The 27535-nt window shown below is 38.3% G+C and overlaps 1 protein-coding gene across 4 annotated transcripts in view; it reads left to right on the forward strand.

The window, feature by feature from the left end:
* Positions 1-374: 374 nt before the first annotated feature.
* Positions 375-27535, forward strand: part of FILIP1 (filamin A interacting protein 1) — a 193039-nt gene continuing 165878 nt past the window's right edge. For 3 of the 4 annotated variants that reach the window (XM_046676377.1, XM_046676381.1, XM_046676379.1), the window contains exon 1: positions 375-726. The gene's annotated coding sequence lies outside the window, so the exon portion shown is untranslated. Of the gene's footprint in view, positions 727-6012; positions 6189-27535 lie in introns of those variants that run through there. The other variant, XM_046676380.1, reaches the window with a different exon arrangement.

Here is a 27535-nt window from a genome sequence, read left to right on the forward strand (position 1 = left end):
AATTTATTTATCCGAGAAAGCTTAATTGAGAAGAATACTGCATTGGTAAATTGCTCTGTTCAAGACAACTGCTGCTGTTTCTTTTCAGATTTTGAAACCTAAGTCCCAAATCACAATCTGAATTTAAGAGCCTCAAGTAATAATTACCTTTGTGTAATGAGCAGTTCTTAAAAGGGTCTGCCGGTTTCCCACAATCTTTTACAGAGTGAGCAGAGCTATATCCACTGATAACCAGCTGCCGAGGAACCGAGTGAAACCGACTCCAAACTTCTCAGCTGTTGACAGGCTTGACTTGCTGAGAACACTGGTTAAATATAGCACACGCGAGCTCGGCTCCTCAACAAAGTCATTGCTCTGACAGTGTTGTGAAGGGGGCAGAAGACAGAAACCTAATCTCAGAACCCAACAACACCTAGCAACAGTTGAAAAAACTTTTAAACAAAAGTCTGGGTGGGAGGCATACGACAGCCTCCAATTTCTGCTGATCAGGATTTCGGGGAGAAGAAGCTGCTTTCCCCTTCTCTCTACTCCGTTTCCTGCATGACTTCAGCTATTGGCTAGTCCTAGGAAAGAAAGTGGGAAAAGCTTTTTCCTCTGTATTCTTTTGGGCTGGCTAGTTTTCCAGGACTCCAGTCTCTCTTGGGCTGTGGGACAAGCCACTGGGTTCTTCAAAGGATAAGCTACCTCCATAAAGGACATACCCTTGCCTAAAGGAGCTGCTGCCAGGTAAGAGCCAAATAAACAGCTACTTATTCTCTTCAGAAATTTCTGCTTCCACGAGAAGAGAGTTCTCTCTGATTGTGTTGTCTGTTTCCTTGGCTTCTTTACTGTTGCATTATGTGATAACACAGTTAGAAATTATGATAATCATTGTGGATTATTTTTAGAGAATCAGAAACATGATCTCTTTCTCAGAAGTATATGTATTCTTTTTTAAACACAAAGATTGTTATGATGCTTTAATAGCTGTCAAAATATTTCTGCCAAGTTATCATTCTTTGGCAGGTAACAGAAACATGACAAAGGACAACTTCACAGCTCCTTCCACGATTAGGGTGGCCAACCAATGGAAGGGATATTTTCCTAGAAGCAAAATAACTTTCATGTATTGAAACTAGCTGAGCAGCTTGTGTGGTCAGTGAGAGGGAAGTCCTGCTTGGTGTTTGTGCTTGTGACTTCCTGCTGCTATCGCTTCTCCTTCTGCCTGATTCTCTAATTACACGGGTACACCTTGTGCTGGTTCTGACCTTGGTGCATATCACCCCGAATGCTTCTAACTAGGCACAAAGTATGCTTGGTAGTAAATCACCACTTTTGTGGTTACTGAGTATGAACTATTCAGGGGAATGTTATTTTGTGTTTTTTTTTAAATAAATTGAATAATTGCTTGTGTATAGATAAAACAGATTCTGATTTTTAAAACTAAAATTGAATTTATTAGAAAAAATCCTTTCTTGAGTTGCATTTAATGTTTAATGTAAGTGTATGAGTATGTTACCATAGTGTGAGGGAAATCCCCCTTTCATCAGTTAGTATATTGTTTCCCTTTCCATGAGTTACCGTACAATTGTATCAGAATTGCCTAGAGTGTCGAATTTCACGGTGAATCTGACAAACGTTATCGCTGTATGTTGGTGAGGTGGTTGGTATTGACACCTGGTGTCTGAGGTTGAGTTGGATTGCATAGGAAGTTTGTTCCTGTAAATGAACATGATCATTCGAATGAATATTCTAATCTAAGGGTAATATCAAAGAAGATACAGATGCACGTTTTAAAAGGAATTTTGAGTCTATTTTGTCAGCCTAAGGAAAGAATTTACCCAAGGCCAGTTTTGAATAAATTGTTTATTGACAGATAGGAATGTATCAACCCTTTCAGTGAATGTTCTTATTTTAAGAAAAACTAATTAATGCTTATATATTGTATGTTAAGGAAAATGAAATAGTACATACATTTCAGTATGTATTATGTTTTGTAAGTAAGTTAAGCTAATCGTATATAATGAATGTATACAAGAAACAGTGCAAAATGCACTCTGGAAACCTTGGTATCACAGAAGGAAACTCCTGGTGCCTTAGTGGAGATGAAGTATCTTTGTCTTGAAAGAGTTTGAAAAGTCAGAACTAAATGCTTTACATTTTTCTTGTTTTTATCTTAGGAAGGGTCGCATTGTTGGCTTATAAACGTACGCGTAAGGCCAAAGCCAACTACTAGTTCTAGGCATGTGATTTCTTTTGGAGTCAGTGGAACAGTGTATAGATAACTGACTATAGCATCTGGCCCTGAGCTAGAGCTGTGTTTCCTGATGAATTGATTTGTGAGTATCACTGTCTTCATAGATATTAAGTTTACCCTTGAGAATCAAAAATAGCTCAGGTTAGACCGTGTGCTTTCCTCCAGTGTACAAACAATCAAACGCTCCACAAACCACGCAGGTTCTGTTCTCTCGTTCACTCAAGTTTGCGTTTCCATGTTATTTTGGAGTCTTCCCTTTCTCCTTCACCGGAAGAGTTGTTAGGTTCCATTGCCGTATCTCCCACCACACGAAGGCCTGTGCCCTTTACTTCAGTCTGGACTGTAACAATGCTGCTCCCTTCCCACCCCTCATTGCCATCCAAACCATCTTGCCCATAAGCATGGGGTGAACTTTCCTAAAGCATTGCTATGCTGCTCTCTCTACTCTTCAGTTATCTTCCTGGACTCCTGGTTGCTGCCAAACAGCTACCCTGAGTACTTTGAAAACCTTCTATCATCTGGCACGTACTTAACTTTTCCAGTCTCAGCTCCCACTGCTCAACAAGTGTCCCTCTGCTTCAGATACTTCAGATTTTGGGCCATTCTCCAAACACATGCACGGTGCATATTTTAGTGGTCCACCTCTGCCAGTTCCATTCCCCTGCCTGGAACACCTTTCCTCCCCCTTCCGCTCTTTAAAACCCAGAACAGTTCTGCCACTTTCGCAATGATTTCCTGGACCATACCTTTGAGAAGTGATTCCTTCTTAGTTTCGACAGTTTGGTGCTCCGTTAGAATAGGGTACTTCGGAGCAGGGTTTGCTTCTTCCAGTTCAGAACAATTTTATGAAGGTGATCAGCTGAAAAGCATGGTCTTAAGAATCACTTGACTTTGGAGCTTTTCAACCCCATGCACATTGTAGATGTTCTATTAACAGTTTTGGCTCTAGAATTTCTTTCTTTTCTTTTTGTTTTTTTAAGATTGGCCCTGAGCTAACATCTGTTGTCAATCTTCCTCTTTTTTTCATTCCCCAAAGCTCCAGTACATAGTTGTGTATGCTAATTATAAGTCCTTCTCGTTCTTCTATGTGGGGTGATGCCACAGCATGGCTTGATGAGCGGTGTGTAGGTCTGCACCCAGGATCTGAAGCAGCAAGTCCTGGGCTGCTGAAGCAGAGTGTGTGAACTTAACCACTCAGCCACGGGGCTGGCCCTTGGCTCTAGATTTCTGATAACAAGTATGTAAGAAAATATAGATAAGTATAAAATCAAGAAAAGCAGCTGTTAAGTGTGGTTAATAGCTTTTTATCTCAAAAATTTCTCAGGGGAAGTCTTCACAGTTTTACTATGCACAGAAAAATTTCAAGTAACTGTAACTATCTGTACTCATGTACCTGATTGTGGAGATGATGTCCCTCTCGAGAAGGAAGTGGAAAAGGGACTGTGTAAAGGCTGCCTATATGCATGCACGTCCTCAGTACGCACCTTGACCTATAGACAGTGTAACGCACAGACTGGCATCGTCTTTTGGTGTCAGAGTCTCCTCCTGGTTGCCTTTGGTACTATTCGTTTAAATCACAGCTCTTTCTATTTGTGGGCCACTGTGGATTTGAATCTGGCCTTGAACATTAAAATATTTAAATATCATGTTAGGATCCTTTATTTTTCTTTTCTCCCAAATATTTTAAAAAAAGAAACACTTAGTTTTATTTTTAATCACTCACAAAATCTGTAGACCTACAGTGTGAGGGGAAGCAGGAATCAGGATTTGGAAGCAATTTTTTCTGTTTCTCTAAAGAAAAGCATTTTCTTTATGTTTTAAGATGGCCAAGGAGGTTGAAATTACTCTTCCAAACGGGTGTTCAGCAAGAAGCACTATGGGATTTTCCCAATTAAATTTGTGAAATATTTAATATATTCGTTTAACAATGGTTCCCCTTTGGTTATAATTTTTACTTATTCTTTAGAAGTGAAACTTTGTAGTAAAACACATATTCTCAACTAATGCTAATTATGTTTTTCTTTTTTGGAAGATGAGCATTTTTTCATAAAAGAGGTGACCTAAGAAAGAGGGTTTTACAGAGCTTGTTTCATCCGCATCTTCACTCATCTGTCTCATCTTATTTCTCTAAGCATGTGGGGTTTAGAAAAGCAGCGTCACGGGGCGTGTCGGAGCAGCTTAGGTTGAGCTCTATTTTAGCAGAAAAGTTCAAGAAGAAAAGACTGGTAACAACTTGTTAGAAAAATGGCCTCTAAAAGCCTGCAGTATAAATTTGTTTGTACATTAATTATTTTTAATGTATGTAGCAACAGAATAAAAGGTAAGCTAATAAAATACATTTTGTTTCCTTAAATCTGAGTTGAAGACATGAAACAAGGACATATTCCTCAGCATGGAGGAGGCAGGAAAGGCTCTAGCTTAGGCAGCCAGATGGCCTGGATTCCAGTCCACTGTGACCCTGGGCAAATGATTCTCTGTGCCTCAGTTTCCTCATCTGTAAAATGAGGATAATAATATTATCTTCCTCCTAGAGTTGTTTCAAAGATTAAATGAGTTAATAAAACTTACAGTTGCCTGGTAGACTTTTCAATAAATATAAGCTGTTATTCTTTATTACCACACCTTAAGTGTAATTATCTGTTTATTTTTAATGTGCTGCACACAAAATTCTTACATACGGATAGCCTGTGAACTCAGGTTCATAGATCATAGGAAAGGCAGAAAAATGCACTGTTTCAGTTTGGCATCCTGTTTGGGGCATGCTTTGCTGCCGGGTACGCTGAGAAGACAGAGTTTGAACGCCAGCCAATAATTTAGTGAGGAATTTATGTTTCAAACCCTCCCTTATCACTCAGCAGTCTGCTGTCTTACAGAATCATTACTAAAAAGGCTAAGAAATCCCCCGCAGCATAGACTGTTCTACGCTTTCTATATTTGCACTGGGAGATGAAGTGTGTTTACACACAGTGCTGGGTGTCTCTTATAGACGACGACACCGGGTAATGGATGGCAACGGAGACTTCCTCCTCCATGGAGGGATACGTTATTAAATTCATCATTCTTTATTTCTTCCCTTAGATGTTTTGTTTTGTTTTACTAACCTAGTAACAGATAAAAATGAAAAGACCAAAAAAGGTCATCTCATGCTAGCTTCAACCTTACCAAATGGAAATGAATTCTTGCTATTCATTGCCCTTAATCCTATTCATTCTTCTTAAACATGACAAGAAAGTATATCCCAAGGCAAACAAAAAGAAAGTGTTATATTGTAAAGATGTGTGTGGATATTATGGGGTGCTTACTACTCTGTATATTTAATTTAGCAAATACGTTTATGAAGCACCCTTGTAAACGGGGCAGTTTCTTAGTAGCATTAGTGTCACAAAAACTTTTTGCAGGGTGGTGATGGTTTAAACTTGTCCATTTTGCTTTATTTTTCCCAATTGAAAGGATGAGTTTCTAAAAGATAAGGCAAACTGAGTTTTAGCATTGTCATTCTCAGATGAAAACCTTGTTGCAGAAAGAAAGAAAGAGGAAAGGAAGGAAAGAAAATAAGGAAAAACCTTTTCCTGGCTTTACAGAATACATTATAAAGGTTCTAGGCCAAAATATAGGAACCTCAGGAAAATATATTGGATTATGTTCTTTGTCCTTAAATGGTCAGTCCTCCTCTCAGCTAATCAGAGGGGGGAAGAAGCTGCAGGCAGAACACAGCTTTCCCTGTGGCAGTAGCTCAGACAGTTTAATTTCAAAGGCCAGGCAGCAAATTGTGGAAGAACTTTGAATAAGAAAAGTCAAACGTGAACTGAGCAGCTCTAGCTGGCTGTTACCCCAGCAGATTGCAGAATTTGAGAAACTCCCAGCAGAGAGCTGAAGAAACCCCTCGTAAACCAGCACTCCAGACCCTAAGAGCCCAGTTCAAGCCACGGCAGCGCTGAAAAGTCAAAGGAAAGTAGGTGTTGCTTTTCCTTTTTGGGAAATGGTGTCAATGTGCATAATGTTGGGTGATTTATGTGTTTCTGAGGTCTGTGAAAGACAGACTGAAAAAGAATTTTTAAAGTGAATGCAGAATTTATCTCATGTAATCTGACTTTAATGGAGCCCTTAGGGTCAGGGATTTTTCTGTTTTTGCTTTCTTGCTTAAACGCTGTCGCCTCTATCTCCTTCACGAAAATACAGATGAAAATGATGACTGTTGCTTCACTGGACAAGGACCTTATATGCCTACACTTGAAAACAGTCTTTTTTTGCTTTTGCAGTAAACGTAACTGCAATCTTCCCAAGTTACTTTGAAGAAATGAATTATCTGCTGCTTATCTTTGTAAGGAAAAGGTGTAAGAAAGCCATGAAATGGACATATCAGGGTTGGCCAAATACATTCTTTAAAAAATGATTTGCTAAAGATTTAAAGCCAAAGGACAATTTGATTGAAAACAGTAGGCTGCTGACATCACCAAGGCAATCAAGTTACTGCCAACTTGCCTTGTTTATCTAAAAGATCTTTGCAAAAATAAGGTTTTCCCACACACACACATGAGTCATAGGCGATACAATAATAGGGATAAATGGACCTTATTTTTCTTTATATCTCTTTAATATACTTATGTTTTAAGTAACTCATTTTAAGGCCTGCTTCTTTGACTGAGGACCACAGCACAGCAGGAAAGGAAGAGGCATTGCCGAGTTCATAATGCTATTTCGGTGTGGCGGCCTAAGTCCATGAGGAAATGACACCCTGGGCCTGTATTTGGAGCCTGGCAGTTACTGTGACAACAACACACACTAATAGAAAACAAAGATGGTCTGCTTGCCAGGGTGAGCCAGGAAGAGTTTTGCCAGCTCAGATGTTTCCTAATTATTCTATAAGTCTTGAAATGTGACACTGGAGGTGTTCGAGGCTCTTTGTGTTTTGTTAACTGTTTAGTGAGTGACACGTGCTAGAAGAGCAGCCTGGCGTTTGGACGAGGGAGGGACCTTACACACAGCTTAACTTTCACATACTGTCTTGATAGATACCATTCTTTGGGTTGGACACCACCAAACCAACTACTTTGGTCACAGCCTGCTGTTCTGGCCCTTGAGGAAGCCAGCTGCAGTGGTAGAATTCACTCCTCAGGGGCCCCTCAACTTTGGGAACATATCCTCACCTTCTGTATTCCGTTCATTCCACAAATCGTTACCCGGCATACCAGGTGTTCCGACCAATGACCGGGACATCTGAATCCCAATTCTTATGTAATGATATAATAGATAATATAACGATAATAGTAGCTATATATAATTATATTTATCTACATAACATATATATTATGTAGCTATATATAATTATTTGGTACCCATAAATGATGATAATAATAGCTAGCATAGACTGGAGATTATTCTGTGCCAGGCATTGTGCCAAGCACTTTACATGGATGATTTTATTTACTTCTCATAACAATCCTACAAGGCACCATTTTTACCATTTTACAGATTAGAAAAATGAGGCTTACAGATGGGAAGTAACTTGCCCAGTGGTAGATTTGAAATGCAAATCCAGGCAATTTGACCTTATTTAGCTCATGTTTTCACCACTTTCTCGAAATGCAGGCAGCTGTTCAAGGAAGGCCCTCACCTAGGTGACTGTAAGGTGTTCGGTGTTTTAGTGAAAGTTGTAGAACATGACACTGCAGGGGGTCAGCTGCCCCTGCAGTCGGAAAAGATTCACAAAGAGCAGAGAATTAAGAGATTCAGAGTCAAACGCCAACTGGGGCTCTTCTCCAGGGTCCCGAAGTAGAACCAGAAGCTTCCGTGGCCAGTGGAATTGGGCAACCCAGGAAGAGCTAGGCCTGAGACGCTGGAGCGCAGACACCGTTCTTCCACAGTTACTGACCGGGCAGTGTGGTTCTTGGTTTCTACGTTGCTGAGTTGATTCCCTGGGCGAGGATGCCATAGAGTGCTTGCTTTTATGAGCTGTTGTGGCTACTATTGTAGCCAGATACTTTGATACCATAGGGGTTTTGGTCTCTTGCTCCTGTTGACAACGCAGAACTTTACCTTCTATTGTAACATTTGAAATGCTCCGCAGATCTCTGCCTTCATCCTAAGCATTCGGGTTGTTAAGTGGGTTCAAGAGGGAGTGCTACAAAATATTTACTGCAGCTGTTGGTAGCAATATTCCTTGAAGAAGCCGTAGGTGACGTGTGCACATTGGTTGGAGGAGGCTGTGAGGAAGGGGACAGAAAGTCTCATTCCATATAAGGGCTCTTATTGGCTCCCCAAAACTTTGTTTAGGTAGTAAGTTATCAATCTAGTAGCATGTTGTTCCTTCAGAAAAAAACAGAGAGCTTGCTATAGTTTAAGGAAAATTACCTAATACTTTTCAGCCAGTGGTTTGCTACTGTGCGGCAATGACATGAGACATTTTATTGTATATTTTATTTAGTTCTTTTATCTTTATTAACCAAGAGTTACCTGTAATGATGCTGAATGTCTGACTATCCGGATACAGTTGTACCTTTTGAGTTCCAGTGTACATGCATGGCATTGAACCTTTGGGTTGTCTGAAGTAAACGAGAGCAGTTCGAATACAATTTTGAAGGAGCAGAGAACACATTGCTTTTTCTTATGCCAGTGCCCATAAATACTTTTCCAGTCTATCAGATATCCCAGATGTGGGACTGAATATCCCAGGAAGGGGAACTTTTCATGTGAAGTGAACACATCACAGATTGAATCTCTACCCCCTGAGCAATTCTATTCTATGACTGAAAACAGTATCTTTCACAGCTGTATGAGCACACTCCAACACACACACAAACACATGCTCATTACTGGTCCATGCACAGGATTTATACTACTACTGGCTTGACAGGCTAGCATCTTCCTGAAACAGACATACGTTTTGCTCTGTGGCACAGATCTATTTAATCCAATCCAAAGGAAAAAAAAAAAATAAAGGTAGACGTGTTACATTGTATCAAGATTCTCTGCTTCATTCACATGATCTCTCCTGATTTCCTTACAACAAATAAACTCAGGATTTACCTTCTGTCCTCTCCTGTCTTTATGTGAAAAGGGGGTAACAGTGTCAAAGGAGGGAAAGAATTGATGTTATATTTTGTGGAGACAAAGGGCTTGGCTGGTTGGTTTCTGGAAGTACTTTTTTTCTCATTTAGTTATTCTAAATTTCTCTTGGCAACAAACCTGAGTGATAATTTCCACGTTAATCTTTAGCTAATGCCTCTTAAATGGAAGATATTAACAATTTATCATATTCATTCAAGAATTATCTAAGACATTCTGTGAGAGCTCCCAGTTCTCCTGGCACTTCTGTACCTGGTATGATTTTGAGCAAGAATGGGGCTCTGAGTCTTACACTGTTGATGATTATACAGCATATGCAGCCTTGGTGCTGGAACCATCCATACCCGGCAGGAAACCGGAGACGGCGGAAACCTCTAGACTCTGCGCTCCCCTGGAGCTCTGAGATCATCTAGTCTTGTGGTTCTCAACACTCCCTTTACATCAGAATCGCCTGAGTGCTTTAAATGTGCAGCTAGCAGGACTGTGCTCCAGAGTTCTGCCTGAGTGGATGCCCAAGTAGTGGTCTGTTTTGGAAGATTTTGTATGATTTTAATGTGTATCGAGAGTTGAGAACCAGTACAGTCTCATCATTTTAAAGAAGGCAGTACTAGCATGAGGGAAGAGAAGTCACTTGGCAGAAGTTACAAAGTCCTCTGAGTCCTAGTCGATTGCTTTTTCTATCACATGATCGTAATAACGAAGTAGCTGATGTTAGTGAGTACTTTCTACGTGTCAGACACTAACCAGCTCATGAGGCAGAAATCCATACGCACTACCGTTTACAGATATGAGGGCTGAGGGAATTGTCCAAGACCCTGCCAGAAGCAGGTGGCAGGTCTGGGATACGAGTCTGGGCAATTGGCCTCCTCAGCTTGTGCTCTTAATCACTTTGCTATTCTGGAGCCAACTCTGAGGATACAAGGCGTTGGATGGCAGCTGCCTCCCTGTTCCAGCATCTAGGGTCTTGTGGCAGCTGGCCTCAGTCCTCTGAGTTCCCACTAACAAGGTTTTCTGCTTGACCTGAGGTTGGGTTCTTGCCTTCTTCTCTGCTTTCCCAGTAGGTGGGCCAATTGGAGGCAACCCATGCTCTTAGAGACCGCTCCGGGGTGCTCCATTTTCCCCAGTGACTTACTTATGTTTTATCTTTCCTTTCCCTTGTGAACCAGTATAATATTTTCTGCCTTACTTTTGGGAACGTATTTTTTTTTTACCTTTCCATGGAAATGCTACCCGCAAACTCTTCTCTTCTATTCAGATCCTGACTTTCCCCAAGCCCTATGAATTTGGCTCGGTTCACTGTTTGCCCTGGGATTCCCCTGCCTAGACTTTCATACCACCCTCTAACTTCTCGTGACATCAGCAACAACAGGAAGAGATTAATCACTTTGCTTCTCCTTTAGCAGCAGGTGCGTTGGAAACAAGGTGGTCTGTCCCATGGAACTGACTGGCCGGCGGGGCAGTGTGCTCTGAAGACCTTTTAAAGTGTACATTTTTAGGTAGCATGTGTAGAATTAATTTTCTGATTGATTCTGTAAATTGGAAATTCTACAGAGCAGGCTTTTTCAAACCTAGAGGAAAATCTATATGCATTGTCTGGTTAAATGAACTTTACTAAGATGAAAATCACCCATGGCAAATACTGTAGCACAGATTTTTTCCAAGAAATAGAAACTAAACAAAAAGTGAAAAATTATCATAATTATTCTACGATAAATATTTTCATGTAAAGTTAATGTGATAAATAGATTCAGGTATGACTTGGGACTGTTTTCAGAATCACGGTGCACAAAACAAGTGCTCAATAAGTGTTTGTTACATTGATTCCATTAAACGGCATGGAATTGAGGAAGTAAACATTACTAACCAGTTTCCACTGATTCAACTGAACATAATTTTTTTTTTTGATAAACAGAGGAATAACAATCAGTGACCATGGGTGATTATTTCTCTGCTTTTCAGTATTCTTGAAAACCTAATGGTCACATATTGCTTTTATAACAATACAAATTAAAAATCAACAAACATTTTAAATGTTCATTAGAGTGTCAGAGAGCAACCAATGCATAACTAAATGAGTGGAAGCTGGACTGTGTAGCTATGATCAACAATGATATATACGAATCCCGAGTAACAGACTGCTACTCTTACTTTGAATATGGTGGTATGAGACACAACTGTTGACACAGGTCTAATTGCAAATATTTGCCACTCATCTTTTCACTCATGAGCCGCAAAACTCATGAAAAAAAACACAACCAGGCTCTTATTGTGGTTTATTAGCTGAAAGTTCTTTCATCCTTGGAAATCTATTTTGGAGTTAGGGTTGCTCCACTCCCCTACAAGTGGTAAAGCAACAGCTGCCGTTTAATTAATGTTTCTGTTGACAGCTCCAGCTGATGAATACCACTGAAGGTCCCTATCGGCCTCAATACCGTGCACAGTACCCCAAAGGGAAATATTGATTATAGTTGCTTAATTGCCTTATTTCACCATAGCTCTCTTCCTTGCATCACTTCCTCCAGATTCCAATGATGCTGTTATTTACATCACCATCCACATCTTCCAGGGAATAAAGTCCCAGTGGAACACATGTGTTCCTGGTGATGTATTGTGATGGAATCTCACCAAAACGAACATGTGAAACGCTGAGCTCAACGGAGAAGAGGACAAGGGGGAAAACCAGATGAAAGTGACATGTGGTTTCTCAGAAAGTGAAGAATTTTGTCCTTTCAAGAGAGAGATTAGAGAAAAAAACAGATTTCTTGTTTTTCCACATAGTATTAGTGTATGTTTATAACCCTAAAACTTGATTTATATCTGCATTATATTATTTCAATTTCCGTTCCCTGACACTTTCATAGGAGTTGGACTTCAACACTACTATGACTACTATTGTGTGAGAATTTGAAAGGATTTGGGCCATGTGAAAGGGACTAATTGTAGAGTGAGTTCCACTCAGTCTGCTTATCTTGAAGAACATGCCTTGGGCTCAATCAGGCAAGGCTGATGCTGGCAGAGGGGCTGGGCTGGGCTGCACTGGGAGCAGGTGGAACACAGGATCCAGATGTTATGCATTAGATGACAGAGCGGTCCAAGTTAACAGCTGACATCGGAGGGTCTAATGTGATGTTATAGGGTGTCCCAGCAGGCGGTGGAGCATGGCCGTGTTGACACAGGCAGGGAGTCAGCTCTTGGTCAAGCCTACCAGCAGGAGCAGGGAGGAGAGCAGGGAGGGAGGGGTTAAGGACAGGATAGTTCTGGAGAAGGAGCAGTCCTAGAGACTGTGAGTGAGATCCCAAAATTGTAACGCAGTGTCAAAATGGCTAAGATGCTAAACCCAAGAGTACTGGGCTGGAGCTCTTTGTGTCCCTCCTGCTTCACGTTTAGTCTTCAGGGTCATCCATTCACTAAATATTTCTTAAGATTCACATGTGTCAGGCACTGAGTTAGGGATTGAGATGCAATGGTGAATAATATATTACCTCTATCCTACAACAAGGGTTCCAGGGAAGACCAATGGCAATTTCAGCGCATGTGACTAGCGAGTAAATGATACAGTGTGAGCACTCTCCTGGTTTTGGGTGGTCAGTGTTTGGTTCAGAAATCGTGGAGGAGATAAAGTGACTCTTGCTGTGGGAAAGGGGGACTTGAGAGGCTGAACGCGAGATAGGGCCTGACAAACAAGCTTTAAGGGAACGCAGCAGAAATGAATGTGATTGTAGGGCTCAAATATCTGATTTGTTGCAACAAGTCCACATAGCTTTACAAATGGTAGGAACCTTGTAAGTTGCACTCTTTCTGCTTACGTGATAATTTTAATGTTTTTAAGAATAATGTGATGAAGAGAATGCACTGTATACATATATTTTCATCATACTTAAACTTGTATTGGCCATAACTTGCCAGCCAAATATGCATCTTATGGCCTGGAAAATTCCTGACCCTCACCACCACTCCCCTTCTGAGTATTCTTTCAAAACAGTGACTACTCTAAAAGGGAGTGATGAATATTTTTATAAAATTACTTGTTTTAAGACTTTTACAGGCTTGTACACTTTGAAAAATACTTACATATATTCAATATCTCAAGTGCCTAACTGCTGCTGGAGCAAGAAACCTGTGTGAATTGCCAGAAAATTTTTAAAGTACAAGTTGGGAACATTGCCATACCACATATTTAAATGAATTTTGAAACTGCACTCATTATAACACTTTGGTAGTGGTGTCAGAATCAGTTCACATCAGATGAGGAGATCAAAGGAAAATAGTAGAAAGCCCAGCAAAATAGACACCTACATATAAGAATTTAGTGTTAGGAAGGACAGACACTTCAAAACAGAAGAGAAAATTTGGATTTTTCAATCAATGGGGTTGAAAAAACTGGAAAAAAATGAAATTAAATCTATATGTTACACCTTATACCAAAACACATTCTAGATGCCTCAGAAATTTAAGTGCACAAAAATGATAATGAAATACTCAAAAAAATATATATAGGTGAAGTGGGTAAGATCTCCCTAAGCAAGACAAGAAAGCAGTAAAAGAAAAGATTAAAATATTTGACTCCATACAAGCTGAAGGAAAACCTTTACACAGAAGAAAACCCACCTCATGAACAAAGTTGAAATGCAAACAGTAATCTAGACAGAAATGTTTGTGACAAAAATAATCAAGGACAAATATCCTTAATATAAAAAACTCTTTTAAGTGAGTAAAACAAAGAGACACAGCAAAAGAAAAATGGACAAATGACATAAGCAATTTGTAACAAATGTGAAAAACTAACTTCACTGATAATTAAAAGTTCAAATTAAAAGAAGACAGTATTATTTCAACTAACACATACACAAAGACTCAAAAGAATCCAATTACCCAGGTTGCTGAGGGTGAGGAAATGGGCAGTATATACCGCTGTTGGGAAATCAGCTAGGACAAGCTTCCCGAAAAGCAATTCGACAAAATGCGGTGAAAATCTTTATATTCAGAAGAAAAATAAGGCCATTTCCATTTTGAGAAATAGGAGAGTCAAAACATGTGATACTTTTGAGAATGAATTGTTTTCTCTTCCTCTTATTGTTCTCAAATATTGTCTATTGACCTCCAGAAGTTTGGCAGACCTAGAGCTCATATTTTTTTTAAAAAAGCCCACATCGTTCTTCCTCAGTAGCCTGATAGGATTTCCTAGGAGGGACTTGTTCCGTCAGAGTTGTTGAAAGAAGGCTGCATGGTCCATTCTGCCTAATCTTTGAAGTGCCGGGTACATCTTGATGGCAATGTATTTCCTGAGTGATGTTTTTATCAAAACATAAACTAATAACCCAAATGGACACAGCTCTGACTGGATCATGAGGGTGAGAGACCAGGGGCTAGGTAGATAAAATGGGCACTGGAGCATGGAACTCCTTGCCTTTGACTTCTCTTTATAAAACTGCTCATGCTCATGGGGCTTATAGAGTTAAACTGATCCTGGAAAGCGGTACTAAGGTTCAAGTTTGGGGCAATCTGCTAAATTCATGAATTACTCTGAAAAAAATTGTTTCACCATAACATAGATAGTGATAGGTGCTAAGAGATGATTGACTCCAGTCCCTTTTTATAAGAGATGAGGAACCTGAGACCCAGAAAGTTTGACTTTCTCAAGGTCACATAGCTTATGAATGCAGATATATGAGTTCACAGACAAGCCAGAGCATTGTGCTGCATACTTTTCTGGAATCCAGAACACTACTTGACTTGGGTTATTTCCCAGTATACCTGTTGTATAAGAGCTGATGATCTCTCTGTCTCGTCATGCCCCTGGCACCTCCAGACGCTGGGCTTTTCAGAACACTGGCAACTCACTACTCATCAATTCTGTCTGTTATTCCAGGGGATGGAGGGAGGCTGGGTTTTGAGTTGTGCGTGGTGTGCGTGTGTCCTGTGAGGGGTCTTGGGAGGGTGGTGCATGGTGCGTATGATGCCCACCTACTTCTCACTGGTGTGAGAGCAGGGAAGTTTTGTGAATGGGCGGGGAGCAGTGAAGTGAGTGAAATCTCACCTAAGACCTTGTGTGCTAACACCTTGTGGTTTTTCCTGGGGAAGCCTTTTTTTTGGCGGAAGCCACTCCTGAAAGGTTAGCCAGCGTGAAGGTGGGCGCTAGGTATTTTAAACCAAGCTGGCATCTAGATCGTCTTTTGCTGTTAGTCCAGCAAAGAATGTGCTGGGGTGAGAAGTGGTGGTTTACCACTTTGTTTTCCTTCCAGGTGTCCTTTTTCATATACTGAGCACAAGCGAATGAGTGCCTTTTCCTCTCTCAAACCCACAGATAAAGAGGAATGAGCCCAAACATTATATATAAATCTGTTAATTGAATGTAAGTGTGAATCATAGCACCACTGTGCTTTATTTCCAACTTCTATTTGGTGATTGCTAGGCCAAGTAATGTAACAGTGCAGTATTCAATGAGTCCATCACATTGTCCCCTTGTAGTCCTCTGTTCTTTAACAGCCAAGGCAAGGAGGATAGCCTCAGGTCCTTGCTTCATATTGTGCTGTGTCGTCTCCCTTACCTACTCATGCTGTGATGCCTGGAATTGTTTCCCCGTCTTCCCTTTCCATCTGGGTTCAGGCCTTGATATGTGCGTTTTTGTCCCTTCCCTCCCATGAGGGCCTTCTCCGTCAGGCTTCTAATCCACTTTCCATGCTTTGCTGGGCTTATTCCTTATTCTCTCCTCTTTTCCTCCTTTTCTGAACCTTCTTTCTGTTATTTCTCTGCTTCAGCCAGTCGCAGAGCATCCTTCAACATTAATATACATGAAAGCTACACAGATCAAGACACTTTTATTAATGTTACAGAGAAAGTTGTTATTCACAAAGGATAATTTGTTACCAATAATTAATCTTCAACTTCAAGATTTATTATCAATTTCCAATCAAAACTGTTAACCCCAATCACTCTCTGAGAAATAGCCACCTTGGAGGAGTGACCTGCCATTTCTTCTAGATTGTTGTGCAACAGAGCAATTTGAAGTACAAATTACCATTCAATGTGGTCGTTAAACCATACGCTTGGAAAGAGGAAGATGGTCTGACTTGACTCTCTTCTCAGTTTTGAATATTTATTTTTCTACTCTGGAACTTGAGGCTTTAAGGGGGAATGGTGTCTATTACACTACGAGACTAGAAGGACGCGGTTTGAGTACAAGGATTGTAAAGGATGTTCAGTATACCAGGAAAAAGTCAGAATCTTGATTATGTAAAATCCTCAGCTGCATTCCAGAAACTTTTCATAAGGGCTTTATTTAAAAGGAGAGTTATAAATGCAGACTTAAAATATGTATATGGAATGGATGGGACACCATTTTCTAGAATATTCTGGGAAGGATTCTATATAATGAAGTTGTGTAATGACTTTCATTTACCCGACTTAGTTTTCTCACGAATAGTGATTGATTGATTTGTTTACTTAGTTCACAGCAAACTGAAGGTTGCACATCACTTCCTGTGGTGTGTGTGATCTACACTTAACCACAGAAGCAATTGTCTGTGTATTTTTTTACTTACGGCCCAATTAAGCTGAATGACAAATTAGAAACAATGACGCCAATAAGACCTGATCTATAAACTGTCATGTGAATATGACAATCATTAATAAATGAATATTAATTTTAATATAACTATTATATCTATTGGTTTCAGAAAGAAAATAAATGACAGAATAATAAGAATCATAGTTACTTTTATTGAGTGCTTCCAATGTACCAGAAACTATGCTAGATGCTTTATATGCTTGATATAATAATAACAACTGTTTTTATTCCCATTTTAAAGGTATAATCATGCTATTTTTTGAATTCTTCCTTAAGACATGGTCTGACTTCTTGTCACCTAAAATTTGGGCTTATTTGAAACTCAGATATCTAGGTTTTAGAATACAGGGTGCAAGCCCATGAAATAACATTTTCCCTCATGGATTTTCTACTACTTGGTAGCTTTGATTTGCATACAGAATTCACTATAAAATAAAAAAAAAATTACCCACAAAGATATTATCAAAGTCAAAAAAATAAACCATATATTCAAAGCCATTTTAACTTGTTAAACCTCAGAAAAGATTTTTGTTTCAATAATATATTAATATTATATATTATATGTAATATGTGTGATCTAATGTGTAGTAATATAACAATATATTGTTAACACGTGCTGGGTTGTCCTCTGTATAGAACTGTGGGATGGTGGGCGACGCCCAGCCACCATAAATACAACAAGGACTGTAAGCTGATGTGAGGAGAGGAATTGAGTGAGCTCTGAGCCATCCATTGTTTTACGCCTGATTCCCCTCATGACTGGTTCAGGTTATAAAATATAGTTTTCCCTGTGGAAAGCTAACTGCTGTTAGTGACATCAAATCTTCACCCTTTTCTATGACTTGTGTTGGCCAGCTCCCACTGTGTGTGATTTATAATTCAAATAACTTGATTTATACTTAAGATACATTTTAGGGGAAATTTTAAATTACACTCACTTTAAAATAGAGATCAATTAAATTTTGTCCGATATCTTCTTTAATGATAATGAGTGCGATAGTCTCATGGAAGGAGGAAGCCTTGTGCCTCCTCTGGGGAACCTAAAAAACAGTTCACCCACTGCCCCCAGGTCAACTGCAGACCTTCTGCGGAAACGCTGCCTGGAAGAAAAAAGGAACTAGCATCTCAGTGGGACAAACAAGTTACAGGGAGAGATCTCACTTTTTTCCCTCTGCGCACACTGACTGTTCCTGAAGGCGTGAGACTGCTGGGTCTGGCATATGGCTAGTTATCATATGATAATCACCTGGAGTAGTGGCGATGGCATTAAACACAGAGTGGGTGTTTAACTGAAGACTTTTAATGAATTACAGCCACATGAGTGCAGCACTTCTGTTGTAGTGAAAAGTTGGAAACAAACATATATGTTTAATAACAGGGCATTATTAATCAAGAAAAGGTGGAATATGAGTTGCTCTCGGTACATCCACATAATGACAATCTCTGCAGACATCAAATATGAAAGAGTAAATGGCTATTTAATAAAATATTAAATAAAAATAAATACATTATAAAAAATATCTACTTTAAGATTCTACTGAAAAAATTCGAAGACTATATTCCAAACATTAACAATGGTCATCTGTGTTTGGAAAGATAAATGTGTGATTTTAAACTTCTACAACAAGTATGCATCATATTTAATAAGAAAAAAAGTTGACGTTATTTTAAAATGACTTAATGGATTAGTTCACATGGCCAAATAAATAAGGAATATTCCATTTAAACTCAAAGTCTAATAAGCTATTCCCTGGAGGGCATAATGCCAACATTGTCTGTCTCTCTGTGTATGTTAGGAAGCTACTTTCTTTCCTAAAAGACTTCCGGGGTTACCCTAGAGATCTGGTAGGGGTTGTCTCATCTTGTCCCAAGTAAAACTATAATGTCTCTATATTTTTAAATAAAACAGTTCTTGGCTACCGTATGCATGGACATTTTGCTTTCCCCAAAATGCATTTGATTTGATTTTTTAAATTTGAAACAATCACAAACTTGCAGAAAGGTAGGAAGTATGGCACAAAGGCTTTTCCCTGAGCCCTTGGAGAGTTGGTTCCAATCTGATGTTCCTTCATCCCCAGTTCTTTGGTGTGCATTTCCTGCAAACGAGGGTGTTCGCCGCCATAGCTAGGACACAAGCTTCAAGATTAGGAACTTTACATTCCTACATTACTATCATCTAATCCTCAGCAGCCGTCCAGATTTCCCAGCCATCCCAGCAACGCGCTGGGGCAAGACAATGTCCTGGGGCAAGAGAATTTATTTCCGAATCACATTGTGTTTAGTTGTGGCTCTTTCGTTTATTTAAGTCCGGAACATTCCTCTAGCCCTTCCTGGACACTGCGGAAGATTCCTGGACTCATGTGTTTGCAGCCTGTCGCATCATTTGCAGTCTGTCTGATGGCTCCTCATCATTAGACTTAGCTTATGTCCCTTTGGTAAGCATTTGTTTTTAATAACCGAAAATGTCTTCATAGAGACCAGAATTAAAACGTTATTGACACAGGAAGGCTGTAATCTAAAATTGGATTTCCATATGACTCCATCCTTTGTAACTGTAACATCATTTTTTATCTTAATCCAGCCTGCTTCGCTGCCTGATGGGAGGTCTCCCCAGTGACTGCCACGGTGCTCTAGCTCAGCGTTTCAACCTTAACACAACTGATGTTTGGTGCGGGATAATTACTTGTTGTGAGGGCCTGTCCTGCGCATTGTAGGATGTTTATCCTTACACACCCTTGGCCCCTACCCGCCAGATACCAGTAGTATCTCCCACTCCAAGCTGTGACAACCAAAAGTGTCTTTCAACATTGCCAAATATCCCCTGAGGGGCGGAATCACCCCTGGCTGAGAACTCCTGGTTTAGGTCTTCTCTCCCGCTGGTCTGAGCTCTCTTGGTGTTCAAATCCTCATGAGACAGAAAAAGAATAGTTTAGGCAATTTCTTTTCTTTCAACTGAGTTCTATCTTCCTTTAAATATAACCAGAATATTCTGTCACATTCTAACAATGTTATTTTCTTTAATACTAAATCTGCTCAGTTCTGAAGTGTTTCTCAGTGGTCCCCTGGCAGGACATGAGACTTGCGTGGCTTAAGGTGCTATTTTACTAGCAGGCACCAGTCTTGGTGAGCACCTTGAAAACAAACCAACTAACTTCTTTGGTGCTCGTATCTCTTTAAATGTTGTTCATCTTTCTAAGTCTATTAAAAAAAGACAAAGACAAAAACAGACACCTCACATTTTCCTCTGTAATAAATGGGACTTTCTGATTCCCTGTTCTCTTCATTCCTTAAGGGCACTTACTGTTTGGTCTATACATCTGGCAAGGAATTATTTTCCATTCAGCACTTGATTTTATGCCTTCTTGTTTGTTTGCTCATTTCACTTTGTTGTTTTGTACTCCTATCTAACTGGGGCTCTTGAAGGGAGAGACGTACCTCTTCTGTGATCCCTGCGACCTTGACATATAGCCGAACTCTGTACAATGGATGCTCAATAAATAGGGGATTCAATTCAACTGCTTATGCTGGAAGTGGCTAAAATCTGAGTATTTTAGAATATGACAGATTCCCACCAAGCTTACCTCCAGAAAGTGCAGAAAAGAAATTCACTAACATATACCAATTCTTCTAGCATTTTATATGTTAGGCATTTGCCTTAATGTTGTCATGAAGCCAAAGGAAGTTCTACCCATTCTGTCAATAGAAAGGTAGGCTCATGGCATGTAGACGAGTGTCATATGGGCAATGCTCTGACTTGCACTGTCCTACGTTGAGGAGTGCTTTTTTCCTCTATAGTTTTTTCATTTTGTGAACAAAAATGTGGCCAAGTGCCCCTCAACAATTTCAGAATGAAGGGCTCCAGATATATGCCAACACTCCAAAGTTATCATAGCAATGAGCCAAATTTTTCTCTTGGTAAGTTTGATTAATTACAACATATTATGGTTTTTTCAAAAGCAGTTTTTACCTTTCATCAAGTTCAGGATACTCGTGTTTTATTTTTTGTTGACTGTAGAAATAATGAGACATTTCTACAAACTTTCACAAATATAGAGGTCATATAAGATTTAGTTGTTGTCATGGTCAGCTACTCAGAGGAGCACTAACGTATTTTTCCAAGAAAAAAATTTTATTTTGGGCTTAGTGAGAAAAAGACACTTTATTAAAACTAACTACAAACAGAGCAATTCTTCCAGTACCAAATTGGTAAACTTCTTAGTGGTGCCTGTAGTGTTTCAACAATAAATATTTTTTTGAGGTGAAAACCAAGATGTAAATGTAAAAATGTTTAATTATTCCAAATGTTCAGTAAATAAATCAAATGAAATTCTTCTTTAATAAGTAATGAAATTGTTATGAAAATGTCTTAAGAACACACTGTTGTTTTTAAAAAGATGAGACCAGCTCTGAGTGAGTACTGAATGAACTTAGAACAGCTATATTCTTCAAGATGGTATTTTTTTACTTGCCCTGTAGCGTTGTGCGATCTTAAATACAAACCACTATTGTTACAAATATAGTGACTGCAGAAGTATATCTCAGGCAGGCGTGGGGCTTGGGTCTGTTGGCCAGTGCTGTACCTGGAAAACTGACCTTCCATTCACCTCAACATACAGCAAGCTCAGAAACATGCCAGAATTGTCACCCATCATACCTGTACACAGGTAGGTACTAATCTAAGACTCCAAAACATAAAGATTGGAAGAAACAGCACGTTGCCAAATTCAGTCTTTAGGCTGGACTTTTACTTTTCTTTTCTCGACAACTGTTCCAATATTTCTCTACCTTTCTAATTTAAGTTTATACTTCTAAGAAAAGGAAGTGATGGCAAGAGGGTATAAAACACCTCTAAAAATGGCAAATGGAAGCGTTTTAAATGACCCCAGTAGAGCTGGGCACCTTTAGAGGGGCCGGGGAGCAGGCGTCGGCCGCAGTCGCTGGGATGGCTTCTGGTGCCCGGCAGTGCAAGCAGTCTTCAAGCTCTTCCTGTGTTCTTGACTTACCTAAAGGCAGTGAAAGGACCATAAATCCTTTGCTTGTCCTTATTGAGATCTTTCCAAAATTAAATCACTTTCACATCTGGAACCCCTTGTGGTGATTAAAATTTCTCTGAGAAGCTGTTGTATTAAGGCAGGAAAAGCACGTATGATTCAATTTCTACCTATATCATATTTGGCTTTTGTTTATTATAAATGGAAATGGCTTTCAAGAGAGGATCCATTATTTTCATTTAAATGTAATATAATGAACTCAGTGCTTCCATTTTAATTTTAAAAATAAATGTTTTACTTATTCCTTTTCCATTACTGATAAAGAAGTTTCTTTTTCTTAAAATTCCATTGAATATTTCATCATTTTCTTTTGGATTTTGTTTCATTGTTCATTTATTTGACACATATTTCTAAGGACCTGCAATGTCAGTGTTTCATAAATAGGCATGTTGTGGGTAGCAAAGCAAATTCAGAAATAATGCTTCCTTGGGGATCTGCTGTAAAGTTAAGCAACAAGAACACATGATTTTTCTCAAGTTTCCTCAGTTTGAAAGCAGCCAGGCCTGATTTCGCATCCAGACCATGCTGACTGAAAAGGGCTGTGCTCTCCTGTGCTTACGGTCTCCCTTAGAGTGTAGAACTTAATTAGAAAGGCAGGAAAATATTGAAAAGAAAGGTAAAAATATGGCTAAGGGACCTTGAGATTTGGAAATGTGCTGTATCTTTCAATCTCTACGGGGCTTGAGATGGGGTTTTTCGAACAAGTAAGATTTATGACATACTTCATATTACGTCTCTCTAACCGATGTATGTGTCGTGAAGATAATTTGATGCTTTTAGTTCTTTAAATATTTCTTCTTAAATAAATCCATTCAGTCCATTAACCATAGTTAATGTTTTCCCACTGGTTTGTACATGTCATAGCTAAAGACCAATGTAGACTAATGGGGGAGGAGAAAGAAAAATTAGTACATTCATGAATTATTCTCTGTTCTCACTTTAGACAAGTTAATTTTCCTTAAATTATCAGGTTCTGTCTTAATCATAGGGCATTTGTGGTTATCAAGAAATAAACGTTTATGTGTTTGGCCTTCACGGTTTTATATTTCATACTAAAAGCCAAATTCAATTTGTCTTGTAACACCCTGTCACCCAACAGTCAATGTGAGAATCAAAATTCTAAAAAATGGATAATTCTTAAATTACAGAATTTTTCTCCCAATGGATGTTGAAGTAAGACTTCAGAAAGACTATTCTGTTAATTTAACATTCAAATGTTATAATGTTAGAAATTAAAGAGTACTTATGTCACAGCATTCTGGGTGGGAAATTCAAACGTCATCCAAAAAACAGCCGCAAAAAATCCAGCCCCATCCAAGATTTCCTTGCATTTTTTAAGAACAGAGGATAAAGTATACGGTGTGACATGCATTGATTCTCTAGTGCTGTGAAGGAAAGGAAGAAACAGCCTAGATTTCATAAAGTCTGTTGTTTTATTGACTTCACTAGTTTAAAGTAATTTATCTTCCACATTTATGACACATATAAAAAATAATTTTTACGTTAAAGACAACTTAAAATTACCTTAGTAATAGCTTCTCCTTATTAAAAAATTAGAACTTAACAGATCAAACTAAAGTACCCTTTGATTATTCCTCTCTCCAATGTCCCCATCTTAGTTTTCTCTCTAGAAATAGTCATTATTAACAATGTAATGTATATGCTTCCAGACTTTTCTCCATGGGGATGGAAAAGATATTTATGTGTGTACATATTTTAACTTAAAGGAGGTATCCATTATTTCGCTTAACAATATGGCTCAGACAGTTTTTCATGTCACTGCATATAGGTCCACTTCACTTAGAAAATTCCAGCATGGTCTTCCCAAGAAAGAGTGCACAATCAGTTGTTCAGCCGTTCCTGTTTTTATGAGTATTTGCTTGGAATTTTTCACTGTTACAAATAACATTGCAATGAAGATCCTCGTACTTGCATCTTTGGGTTTAAGTGTCTCTCTAGGGTAGAAATTAACCATAGAACTTTGGGGTGATGGCTTATGCAAAAGGGCCTTTTAAGTGGCTGTGTGTGAACATACTCATTGAATTTGCATTTTCTCCATTAAAGTGAGGTTGAGCACCAGTTTCCTTATTTCTTGACCATTTTCCTTATTTCTTCTGTGAATTACCAGTGTATATCCTTGGCCCATTTTTCAATTAGATCTTTCTTTTCTCTTTCTTTAAATACTTTTTAAATTCTAATCCTTTGTTATTGTTTATGTTGCTTGTCTTAACTTTTAAAGTGCTTCGGTTATTCAAGTCTTTTAAATTTTGATGTAGTCAAATCCATTATATTTTCTTTTATGACTTTTGCTTTTTTGTGTGTTATTTCAGATAGCTTTCCTGACTCTAGGGTTATATGTATTTGACTACATTTTCTTCCAATAATTTCTTATCATTTAAAAAATTTAAGTCTTGATTACAATCTTGTGAGTGGTATAAGATAAAGATCTAACAGTTTTTTTCAATGGTTAGCTAGTCTTCTCATTGATTTGAAATACTCTACCATTTTTTCTCAACGGTTTGAAATTCTGCTTTTATCATGTTTCATATATATGGGTGTGATATAGATCACACGCATATACACAAAGCATATTTATCCTTTCAATAAAAATATTAGGTTGATTCTATGATTATTCCCTATTTTACAGACCAAGAAACTGAGGCACAGAAATATCAAGTAACTTGCCCAATGACACATAGTCAGGAAGTGGTGGAACAAGAAATCAAACCCAGGGGTCTGGATTTAGAGTGTGATCCTAACGACTACGCTCTATAAAATTCGTATTTGTATGCAGATCTGCTTGTCGACTTTGTTTCTTTAAACTACCTGTGTCTTCTTCTTTTTGTTTTTTAAAGATTGGCACCTGAGCTAACAACTGTTGCCAATCTTCTTTTTTTTTTCTGCCTTTTCTCCCCAAATCCCTCAAGTACATAGTTGTATATTTTAGTTGTGGGTCCTTCTAGTTGTGGCATATGGGACGCCACCTCAACATGGCCTAATGAGCGGTGCCATGTCCGTGCCCAGGATCGGCACCGGCGAAACCCTAGGCCTCCAAAGCGGAGCATGCAAACTTAACCACTGGGCCACGGAGCCGGCCCCTACTTGTGTCTTCTTGCATTAATATCTCATAGTCCTAATTAACATAGAGTTATAATATGTTCAATATCTTTTAGGGCAGTTCCTTCTCTTTGTATTTCTTTTTTAAAAAACGACTTTAGTTACAATCGTTCATCCAATCATCTATGTAAATTTTAGAAATTCATAAAAATTGTATTTGTATTTTGAATACGATTGTATTGAAATTATATATTAATTTGAAAAAGAATTTAGATTTAAAAAATATTGAGGTTTTCATCTGTGCATGTGGTATATTTCTTCCCTTATTCAGGCCATCTTGTGTTTCCTTCAGTTAAATTTTGTAATTTTTTTCCATAGAAGCTTTCTTTATTTCTATTAATTTTATTCCTAAGGACTTTATAATTTAATTTCTGTTGCTATTGGAAGTATGATTTTTCCCCCAATTATATTTTAAAAACCAAAGATGCCAATGTATAAGAAAGTTGATTTTTATGTTGATTTTGCATCTTTCCATCTTACTGAACTCCCTGCTTAGTTATAGTAGTTTTTCATTTGATCATCTTTAATTTTCTAGGTAGATTATCATCTCCTCTGTAATTAATAGTAATTTATCTCTTACTTTCCAATATTCATGCCAATTAATATGGTTCCACTTGTTTAATTCCATTGGCTAGGACGTCCAGTCTAATAATGAATAGTAGCAGTGACATTCCTGTCTTGTTCCTGGTATTTTTTTTCTTCTTCTTCTCCCCAAAGCCCCCCAGTACATAGTTGTATATTTTAGTTGTGGGCCCTTCTAGTTGTGGCATGTTGGATGCCGCCTCAGCATGGCCTGATGAGTGGAGCCATGTCCGCGCCCAGGATCCGAACTGGCAAAACCCTAGGCCACTGAAGGGGAGCGCGCAAACTTAACCACTCAGCCACAGGGCTGACCCCTGTTCCTGGTCTCAAAGACAATGTTTCTAATAAGTATCATGTTCGCTGCATTTTGGGGGTAGATACCTTTTATCAAATTATGGAAGTTTTTTTATTCTTAGCTTTCACACATACACACAACCATATAAATATTTCCACAGTTGACTCTTTGGGGCATCATTGAAATGATTTTTTTTCTAAATCATATGACTTAAGTTAGTGAATTACATTGGTTGGTCACTATTAGAAAAATCTATCTTTGCATTCCTGGAATAAACTTTGCCTGATTATAATGCATTATTCTTTTAATAGATTGGTGAATTTACATTTTTAGTATTTTATTGAGCATTTTTGCATCCATGTTTGTGAGATTGGCTTATTGTTTACTTTCTCTATGCAGTCTTGTTTTGAATTTTTAGAAAGCTTATGACATATTCTTAAATGGCTCAGTAGCTTCTCATATTTATCTGTTTTTGTTTGTTTAAAATATGAATCTATGTTTTAAAGGGTTGGTAAGGTTGCCTACAACAAAAGGGTGTAGGGTTGTGTATACAATTTTATGGGCCTGGTAATTTTGGTGGGGGGGTTATATATTTGAGTACTGTTTCAAATTTTTTCTGCCTTTGTTGGATTGATTTAATTTTCTTCTACATTTTTTTCTGATGATGTAAAAATTATAAATAGTTTACTATGCAATTTTTGACACATGAAAGTAAGTATATTTTTTGTTAATATCCAGAGTCAGTCAGTGTCTCTATATTCATTGAACAAAACACAATCTCTGTGCTTCAATTTGACTTGAAGCATTCTCTTTCATTACCGTTCCCTCCCTTGTTGACATTATTTGAACTTTTACTTCTATGTTGTTATTTTTAAAATTATTATCATTGTTGTTTTAAAAAAATCAACACCTAACTAGGATTAGTAATGTAATTTAATAGATTTCTTTGTTCACCGTTGCTTCCATATTATTATAGTTATTTTATTTTGAATGGCATAATTATTTCAGAGTTACTGCAGATAGCAGACTTACTGGTTCCTTCGTGTTTCAGCATCATACTTGAATGATAGCTTGGTTGAGTGTGAAATTGAGAGTGTAACATTTTTTCCTTGCTCCTTTTATTTCATTCACATGTTGTTGAGGAAATTCTCTGTAGACCATTGTTTTTCTTTCCCAAAGATTTTAGGATGTTTTTCCTTTATTCTTGGTCTTCTGAAATGTTAATATAATATCTAGATATGGATTTCAAAAATTTATCTTACCAGCACTTGGTTAGTACTTAAATTGTGACTAATGTATATATTACCTTCCTTCATTACGCCTGATGTCTCTTTTAATAACTGCAGTTAGATAGGTAATTGATGTCCGGGTCTATTTTACATGCTTCCTAACTTTTATTTTCGACTTTGTCACTTTTATTGCATTTTGGAAGAATTGTTTGGGCTCAATATTCCAGTTCAGCAATTTGTCCATTCTGTTATTTGAACCACTTATTGAGTATTCTACTTCAATGATCAAAATTCTAATATTCACACTTTCTAACTGATCATTTTCTATGGATTTAATATACTCTCAAATATCTCTATGGATATGAATTATACTTATTCTAAAGTCCTATTCTG

The sequence above is a fragment of the Equus quagga genome, chromosome 11 (assembly GCF_021613505.1).
Source record: "Equus quagga isolate Etosha38 chromosome 11, UCLA_HA_Equagga_1.0, whole genome shotgun sequence".
NCBI classification, from domain to species: Eukaryota; Metazoa; Chordata; class Mammalia; order Perissodactyla; family Equidae; genus Equus; species Equus quagga.